Raw genomic sequence first — 9427 nt, 5'->3', positions numbered from 1 at the left:
AGATAGCATTGGGACGCCCGGGTGACTCAGCGGTTGAGCATCTGCCTTCAGCTCAGGTCGTGACCCCAGGGTCCTGGGATCAAGTCCTGCATTGGGCTCCCCATAGGGAGCCTGCTTCTCCCTCTGCCTGTGTCTCTGCCTCTCTTTCTCTCTCTGTCTCTCAGGAATAAATAAATAAAATCTTAAAAAAAAAAAAAGAAAGAAGATAGCAATTATTACCTCAGTGCAGCCTCACTTAAGACAGAATCATAGCTCTCAGAATCGAAAAACTATTTGAATAAAACAGCACAAGCTTTACTATCTATCTCTCTATCAGTCAATTTTCTATATGCAAAATAGAACATACATTATAAATGCCTATGAACTATCACCTAACCAGAATGAAAAAATAGACAAAGGGCAACTACACAAGCCCAAAAGAAAAAGCTAGTGAGAAATTTAAAACCAAAGGCAACAGATTGAATCTCAAGCACATTACCTGTTCTGTTAGAGAAAGTGGAAATAAGTTGGAAACAGGATTTTAGCCTAGCCCATGAATAGACTATTCCGGATCTAATTTCCAAGTCTCTAATATTTCCTCATAGATTTTCTATCTACAATGTGGGAATTTCTTTGAATTTCTACACAGCTTATTAATTGGATCTAAATTCCCTTTGGGGGGCACCTGGATGGCTCAGCTGGTGAAGCCTCTGCCTTCCACTCCGGTCATGATCTCGGGCCCCTGGGATCCAGCCCTGAGTCAGGGCTCCCTGCTCAGCCCCGAGTCTGCTTCCCCCTCTCCTTCCACCCATCCCCAATGCTCCCCGCCCCCGCCCCTGCCCCACCCCTGCTCCTGGTCATGCTCTCTCCCTTTCTCAAATAAATAAAATATTTTTTAAAAATAAAAAATGAACTCATTTTTAATCTATTATTAGTTACTTTCATTGATTTCAAATTTTTAATACAGCTTTTTTTTAATTCTGCAAACTATTTCTTTCATTTTACCATTATTTTTTTAACAAAATATTACTGCATTTCCTGAGTTTAATACCCTCTGTAATTTCTCTGAGGACAATTATCAGAATTATTTAAAATCTGTTTTGTTCTTAGCAGAATCTCTTATGTCCTCCAGAGTCAGTTGTTAATTTGTTCATTTTGGTTTTTCTCTTTCAGTTGTGCTTTTCTTAAATATCTATTGATCCTCAATTTATTTCTTCACTAATCAATAGCATGTGATTTATATTACATAGAAATTCTTCAACTTTTTTTTTTTTTTTAGTCTTTCAATTTCCCTTCTCCTGTTTTTGACACAATTGTGAATTTATTCTTTTTCCAATAACTTTTTTGTTGATCCGGTGTGATCTGGGGAAAGAACAGAGCTAAACATGTATGCTTAGTTACTGTCTTGATGTAGAATTCCGCAAAATTTGACTTCTTTGGGTTAAGATTGATCCTGTTTTGTAGCCTGAACTGATTGATGATTCTGGCCCATTTGTTCAGACCTCACACCTGGATCCTCAGTCATCACCTCTAACAGGTTGACTGCTAGATTTTAATGAAAAGAGAGCACCTCCCAGTTCAATTTAGTGACGCCTCCCTATCACCACCAATGTACCAGGATGCGCTTTGCCCTGACATCATTGCCTACACAAATTTTTCTAATTGAAATGTTAGCTAATAGTTTCTTTTTAAGTTTTTATTGAATTCCAATTACTTAGCATACAGTGTTATATTAACCATCAGTTTGTTCTCTATAGTTAAGAGTCTGTTTCTTGGTTTTGCCCCCCCACACCCCGTGGCCCTTTCTTTTTTATTTCCTTTTGCTCATTTGTTTTGTTTCTTAAATTCCACATATGAGTGAAATCATATGGTATCTGTCTTTCTCTGACTTACTTCACTTAGCATAATACTCTAGCTCCATCCATGTTGTTGCAAATCATTGCCTACACATTTGCCTATAGAACTGAATAAATGCCTGTACAATTAAGCTACTGTGGCAACTCAGGTTTAAAATTGAATTATTGTTTTACTATCTTTCGTCATTGTGTATAATTCACTGAGAAAAATGACACCCTGACTTTGCCCTTTTTCTTGTTTTATAAATATTCATTTCTTTCCTGGTGATTTGAAAAATGTTGAAATGAAAGTTTCAAATTTTCCTGGGGAAAAAAAAATGACAATTTTCAATTACTGTGCTGCTTATCACAAAAGCAGTTTCATTTGCCTGATGGCTTCATTGACTGGTGTCAGGATAATGCCAAGTAAAATGTTTTGCTCGCTTAATGCCACCCACAGAGCTAGACAAAATATTGCTTTTCACGTACTTTACAAAAATAGTAGCTATTAATTGTGCTGCTCAACCATAAACTGATCAAGCTGGAGAAAACAAGAAATGTGGCATTTACAATTTAGGAAGCCACTTCCCTCAGATTTTTAGTCATTAATTCAGTTTAAATCTTGGACTTAAGAATATTTACAAAATTCTCTTAAGTCTCCTGATTTACTGAATGTTTACTTTGTGCATATCAATGAAGTAAAGTTCTAAAGAGGTTTGAGGCCACTGACTGAGATTTGCTACATCATTATGACTGAATGCTGTGCTTCTGTTCTCATGTTTAATTCATTAAGAGTCAAAATAAGGAATGGGATTCAAATTCTAACAATGGCTGGACATAGTCATAGACCATTTTCTTTAACAAGCATTGACTGGTGCTTTAGCCATGTCAGGCACTGTCCTAGGCACTATGAAATACCAAATGCTAATTTCAGAAATATATGTATTTTATTTATTTATTTATTTTATTGAAGTTCAATTTGCCAACATATAGCATAACACCCAGTGCTCATCCCATCAAGCGCCTCCCTCAGTGCCTTGTCACCCAGTCACCCCCACCCCCCACCCACCTCCCTTTCCACCACCCCTTGTTCGTTTCCCAGAGTTAGGAGTCTCTCATGTTCTGTCTCCCTTTCTGATATTTCCCACTCATTTTTTCTCCTTTCCCCTTTATTCCCTTTCACTATTTTTTGTATTCCCCAAATGAATGGACCATATAATGTTTGTCCTTCTCTGATTGACTTATTTCACTAAGCATAATACCCTCCAGTTCCATTCACGTCAAAGCAAATGGTGGGTATTTGTCGTTTCTACTGGCTGAGTAATATTCCATTGTATACATAGACCACATCTTTATCCATTTATCTTTCGATGGACACCGAGGCTCCTTCCACAGTTTGGCTATTGTGGACATTCCTGCTATAAACATCGGGGTGCAGGTGTCCCGATGTTTCACTGCATCTGTATCTTTGTTTTAAAGCAAGACCAGAGGGGCACCTGAGTGGGTCAGTCGGTTAAGCATCTGCCTTCGTCCAGGGTCATGTCCTTAGGGTCCTGGGATTGAGCCACATGTTGGGTTCCCCACTCAGCTAGGATCCTCACTCGTTGTCTCTCTTTCTCTCTCTCTCTCTCTCTCTCCCTCCCCCCCCCCTCTCAAATAAATAAATAAATAAAATGGTTTTTGTTTGTTTGCTTGTTTTTAAAGCAAGACCAGAATTTAAGATGCAAAAAGTTAATGGTAAAATTTTCTAGAAAAGTAGACCAGGACTGGTTTGTGAGGAACTTTAATGCAAGGCCCAGGGCTGTAAATACAGAAGGAGACATTGTAGACAACACTCAGGAGAGTGACATGATAGTCCATGCTTCAGCAATGACATTATGGTCACAGGTTGAGTGATGCCCATGTATGGGATGAGACTGAATGGAAAGGGAGCAGAAGTACGTCTGCTACAGTGAGTACATCATGTAAATACTGAACATGTGTATGGTGAGTGTTAGCAAACATAGAAGCAAAATAGTTTTGTAACTGATTATTACAATGAAAGAGAAGCAGATGAATAGATTATTATTTGGAATCACAGTGCTATGTATAATATGTCTCCTGGGAAGTTATTTACATTGAAGCTTTTATCATCAGACTTGTTGACTCTCACCCTTCAATGCCAAGAGCTGTTTTTACAAGTAAAAGAATGGAAAGGTAGATAAATATGGTGGCTATCATAATAAGGGATCCTGAAAATAATTATAGTTGCTGTAGTTAAAACACATTTATATTATATTATATATATTATATTATATTATATTATATTATATTATATTATATTATATTATATTAATTAAATCAACTTAAGTGGAATTAAAATTCTGGCTATGCCATTATAATTATTCAACTTTAGCATGTTAGTTAATCTTTATAGCTTGTTTCCTAACTTTTTAAAAGGAAGAAATGCACGTGAACATCATAGAATTATTTTTAAATTTAAATGAAGTATGTGGAACACATAAGGAGAGATTCTGGCAAATGATAGTGGCTCAAAATTTTAGTCATTATTATGTAGACAAATGAATTTGAATGCCATTTTGTGATGCCCTATTTTCAATTCCTCTCCTATATAGAATTGCAATATATAAAACAGATTAAAGTAAGAGTTTGTATTTATTTGTAAGTTCAGATGTATGATTCTTTTCTTATTCATGAACAGATTATTGCAGACAAATCTTAATCCATATGGACTCTAATATACTAATATTTGGTATAGCTCACTTGATTGCATGAAGTTCATATTTAAGTGTTTAAAAACAAAAATAAAATATTGATGGATAAATTGGGTCAAATTACAATGAAATATTTGCAAAATGCTGGAAACATTTCTGGGGAATTTTGACCCTATCTGGAACACCATTATGAAAAAAAAAAAGAACCCTGAAAATAGTAAAACCTTCATCACCCTTATTTTGCAAATGGGAAACACCTTGAGAAAGAATGAATAAATGACTTGCTCAGATTGACAGGTTACTGGCAAAGCCAAGAGGATATCACAAATGATGTGAGCAAAAGGCACAAAAACAGAAGCTTCTGCAAAGCAGAATTTTAGTCTGTTTTGTTCACTACTGCACCTCCAATGCCTGAAACAAAGTCTGGCTCATTACCAAGTTCTTATATTTGTAGAATGCATGCCGATATTATGGACCATGAGTGGGACTAGGGGTAGAAGAGATTTCAATTAAAATAATGATAATAAAAATGATATTAATAAAATAGTGATATTAATAGTAAATATCTGTCCAGCAATATTCTAAGCACTATATATATATATATATATATATATATATATATATATATATATATAATGTATATATATTTACTGACACATTTAATCATCTCAGCAGCCTACTGGATAGTCGTTGCTATTATCTGCATTTTGCAAATGTAAACTTTAAGGGCATAATGTTTAAATCATTTTTCAAAGTCGCACAGTAATTGAGTGTCAAGGCCAGTATGGGAACAAAAGAGTTTGGCTTTAGAATTTACTCTCAAAACCACTAGAAAATGATTCCATGATAAAATGTGAAGTTTCATTTTCCTTCTGCAGGTTTTCTGTTGCTTCAGAATGAGACTCTACATGACATTGTGCAAGTTTCATATAGACAGTGCAGCCAGAGGAAGAAGGCTGTCTCCTTTCACAGTAAGTGCCAATCTCTGGAGGATGGCTTGGCAGGTGTATCAGAGCTGATAACAGATCTGGGCCAGCGATGGCCCAGGTGAAGTGGGTGATTATCTGGCTGTGGTGGTTGTAAGCAAATTTCTGATTATTTGATGCTTCTCCCTTCAAGAGGTGGAGCCTTACTGTGCTCAACTTGAATGTGGGCTGGACTTAGCAAATCACTTGTAACAGAGAGAATCCAGTGCCCTGATGGTATGTCACCTAAGAGATTAATTTATTGTTTTGTGGCTCATGTCTTGGGCTCTCTCCCCAATCACTTGCTCTCAGGGAAGCAAGCTGCCATGCTGTGAGCAGCCCAGTGGGATGACCTATAAGGCGAGGAACTCAACTATTCAGCCAACAGATGGTAAAGAACCAAAGCCTGCCTGCAACCACATGAGTGAGTTTGGAAGCAGGTCCTCAAGCTCCACATGACTACAGGCCTGGCTAGCCCATGACTACTACTCTGACCCCTGAGAAACCCGGATCCAGAACTATCCATCTACATCGACTCTAACCTACAGAAAGTGAGACAATCAATATTGTGTTAAGATGCTAAGATTTGGAGTAATTTTTACATATCTATAGATAACTAATATACTGACCTAGGTTATCCAGAAAGGGTAATGTGTAACAGGAGTTGAAAAAAGGCAACATTTTTTGTATTGTTGATTCTTATCACCTCCTTGATCAGTATGTAGTCTTATCACAAAGTATGAACACTCACTTTCTGGAAGGGGTCCTTATCAGTCTGCAATTACATAAAGACCCCCTAGGAGGATCTTTATCTGTGCCCCATACAGAGTTTGATATGGGTACATAAGAAGCATTTTCTACTCCATTTACTCTATTTATTGAAAACTCAGAGACCCAAACCATACTCATCTTAGTAATTATTTTCCCATTGTGCCATTAATAAATGGAAAAAATACTTGTTGGTCTGGGAGAAGATTAATTGAGAGGGGGAAAATAAATAAACAAATTAGAGTTGGTAATTCTATTGTGATAAAATGTCTTAATGGTAAAATTACATTGTTAAGCTGGGTCATATAATATCTGAAGGAGGCCTTTTAATGTACACTGCACATTAAAATGCATTTGTATGTGCATTTTAATTTGATGAATGGTGACACCTTCCCATTCAAAATGCCAAGTGGTAGTTGACAAAGAGTTCAGGAGAGGCAGAAACAAAGCAAAACGAACAAGTCTGTATAAAAAATTGTGATCCCCCATCAGAACATGCTGGGCCCATATTCAGAAACTCTTACGAAGGTACCCAAATCAGGGCTCCCCCCCCACTACACACACAAACCACAGGCATTACGCATTCTGTGTACGCAGGCATAGAATGATTTTTTTTTTAATCTTAAAAATACTATATTCCAAAATGTACTGGCAAATTTAGGTCCTTGATGACAGCAGAAAGAAGAGACAGTATTTATTTTTCTATGATTCCACTTGTATGTAATGGTAGAGGCTTGGATGACAGCAATGGTTATAAAGGCTGTGAAAAGTGAAAACTCATTGATACCAGGGTGTTTTGGAAAGTAGTTGACAGATTCATGATCACATGTGTAGTGTGGGACAAATAGAACCAAGATTGGACTAAAAGTTTCACCTGAAGAATGATGATCACTAACGCTATTAACTGTAATTGGGAACACCAGCAGAGGAACAGGTTAGGTGATGGTGATGGGCAGTGGTCAGGAGCGCTATTAAATGTCCATTGCTTATTTACAACTAGCTGTGATGTCAAATATGCAACTGGGTTTGCAAATCTGTAATTCCAAGCAGACGTTCTCACTGCAAACATGACCTTGGGTATCATTAAATGGTAGATAGTTGTGGTAGCTGACCTTCAAAACAACCCCAGAGAATTCCTGCCCCTTGGTATTCATGACCTTGTTTGGTCCCTTCTTTCATTTTGCCAAGATTGATCTGCGTGACTAATAGAACACACAAAAGCTGGCATGTCACTTCTGAGATGAGGTTGTTGTATTAGTTCGAGTTCTTTAGAGAAACAGGAGAGAGGCAGAGAAATTCACTGAAGGAATTGGCTCATGCAATTATAGAAACTGGCAGGTCTAAAATCTGAAGAGTGGGATCCCTGGGTGGCTCAGCCGTTTAGTGCCTACCTTTGGCCCAGGGCGTGATCCTGGAGTCCCAGGATCGATTCCTGCATCAGGCTCCCTGCCTTGAGCCTGCTTCTCCTCCCTCTGCCTGTGCCTCTGCCTCTCTCTGTGTGTCTCTCATGAATGAATAAATAAAATCTTTAAAAATAAATAAATAAATAAAATCTGAAGAATGAGCCAGCAAGCTAGAGATCCAGAGAAGAACTAATGTTGCAGTTGAAATCTAAAGGCTGTCTGCTGGCATGATTCCTTCTTGCTTAGGACAGGTCACTCTTTTGCTGATATTAGGCCCTTCAACTGATTGTTTGAGGCCCACCCACAGTGTACCTAGCCATCTGATTTTCTCAAAGATTTAAATGTGACTCTTATTCAAAACACACACACACATACACACACACACAAATCTAGAATAACATTTGACAAAATATCTGGACCCTGTAGTTCAGCCATATTGACACATAGAGTTAACCATCACAATTATGAAAGACATATAACCTTTTATATGGCTCTCTCTTGGGTCACTTTCTCCTGGGGAAGCCAGCACTTCCTCAGCTGCTATGTCATGAGGAAACTCGACAGCCCCATGGAGGAGCATACGTGGCACAGAACAGAGCCTTTTGCCACATAAGTGACATCTTCAGAACACATCCTTCAGCCCCCATCAAATATTCAGTAGGGTCAGCTGCAGTCCAGAACGTGACTATGACCTCCTTAGAGATCCTCACTGAAACCACCCAGCTCGGTGGCTCCTGAATTTCTACCCCTCAGAAAACATGTAGTATGATAAATGTTGTTTGCAAACTGCAACATTCTGGGAGAATGTGTACGTGGCAATTGATAACTAAGACAGCTTTGGGTGCCAAAGTGTCTAAGTGTGAACTAATACTTAAAATGTGCAGCGGTTTTGAAGTAAGTCAGTGAGTGGAAGTGAGGGCTGATGGGGGGGTTCGGAAAAGCCTGAGGAGCCTTGAGGAAATTTTGTAGAAATGTCATTGCCCTCAAGGAGGCAGTGATGGATGAAAGAGGAAAATCTCGGAAACCGGAGTGAAGGAGATCCTTTTATGTAGTGGCAGAGTGTTTAGCAACACCACTCCCTGCGAGAACAAGGAACATAGAAGATGTGCCTAATGAATTTTGTGATGTAGCTAAGATTTCCAGCCGGAGTGTTAGAGGCACCACTTGTTTTCATCCCGCTGCTTAAAGTAAAATGTGAAGTGAGAGAAAGTAAAAGGAGGTCTGTTAAATACGAAGGAGCTGGGATTTAACAGTGTTGAACATTTTCAGTTCAGTGGGAAAATGATGCTAAAATTAAGAAATGACTTCTAAACAATGATCCACCCCAGGGCACTGCTAGGAACACAGGGGCTAATGATAAAACCTAAGGTGTGACAGTAACATCTTTTGTTAAGACCTGAGAAAAATCAAAAGCGGTGCATCAGCAGGGCACCTGGCTGGCTCCATCGGTAGAGCATGCCACTCTTGATCTCAGGGTTATGAGTTCAAGCCTCATGTTGGGCATAGAGCTCACTTAAAAAAAATGTGGTGCATCAGTGTTTAATTCTGTCTGACTACAGGTCCTCTAAAGAGTGTAAGGTTGTAGCTCACAGATACCCTTAATCAAACTTCTAAGTGCAAATCAAACTTCTAAGACGTTCAAGGGCATTGTTCTTCAGGTGGCTCAGGATAAATCTAATGTAGAGAAGAGCTATCTCAAAGAGGCATGTAGCTGTGTCTTTTGTCTAACGTGTGGCAGGATGACTTACCTGTTTGATTTCACA

The sequence above is a fragment of the Canis lupus genome, chromosome 4 (assembly GCF_011100685.1).
Source record: "Canis lupus familiaris isolate Mischka breed German Shepherd chromosome 4, alternate assembly UU_Cfam_GSD_1.0, whole genome shotgun sequence".
Lineage (NCBI taxonomy): Eukaryota > Metazoa > Chordata > Mammalia > Carnivora > Canidae > Canis > Canis lupus.
The sequence above is the reverse complement of the archived record's forward strand: the minus strand, read 5'-3'. Positions refer to the sequence as shown.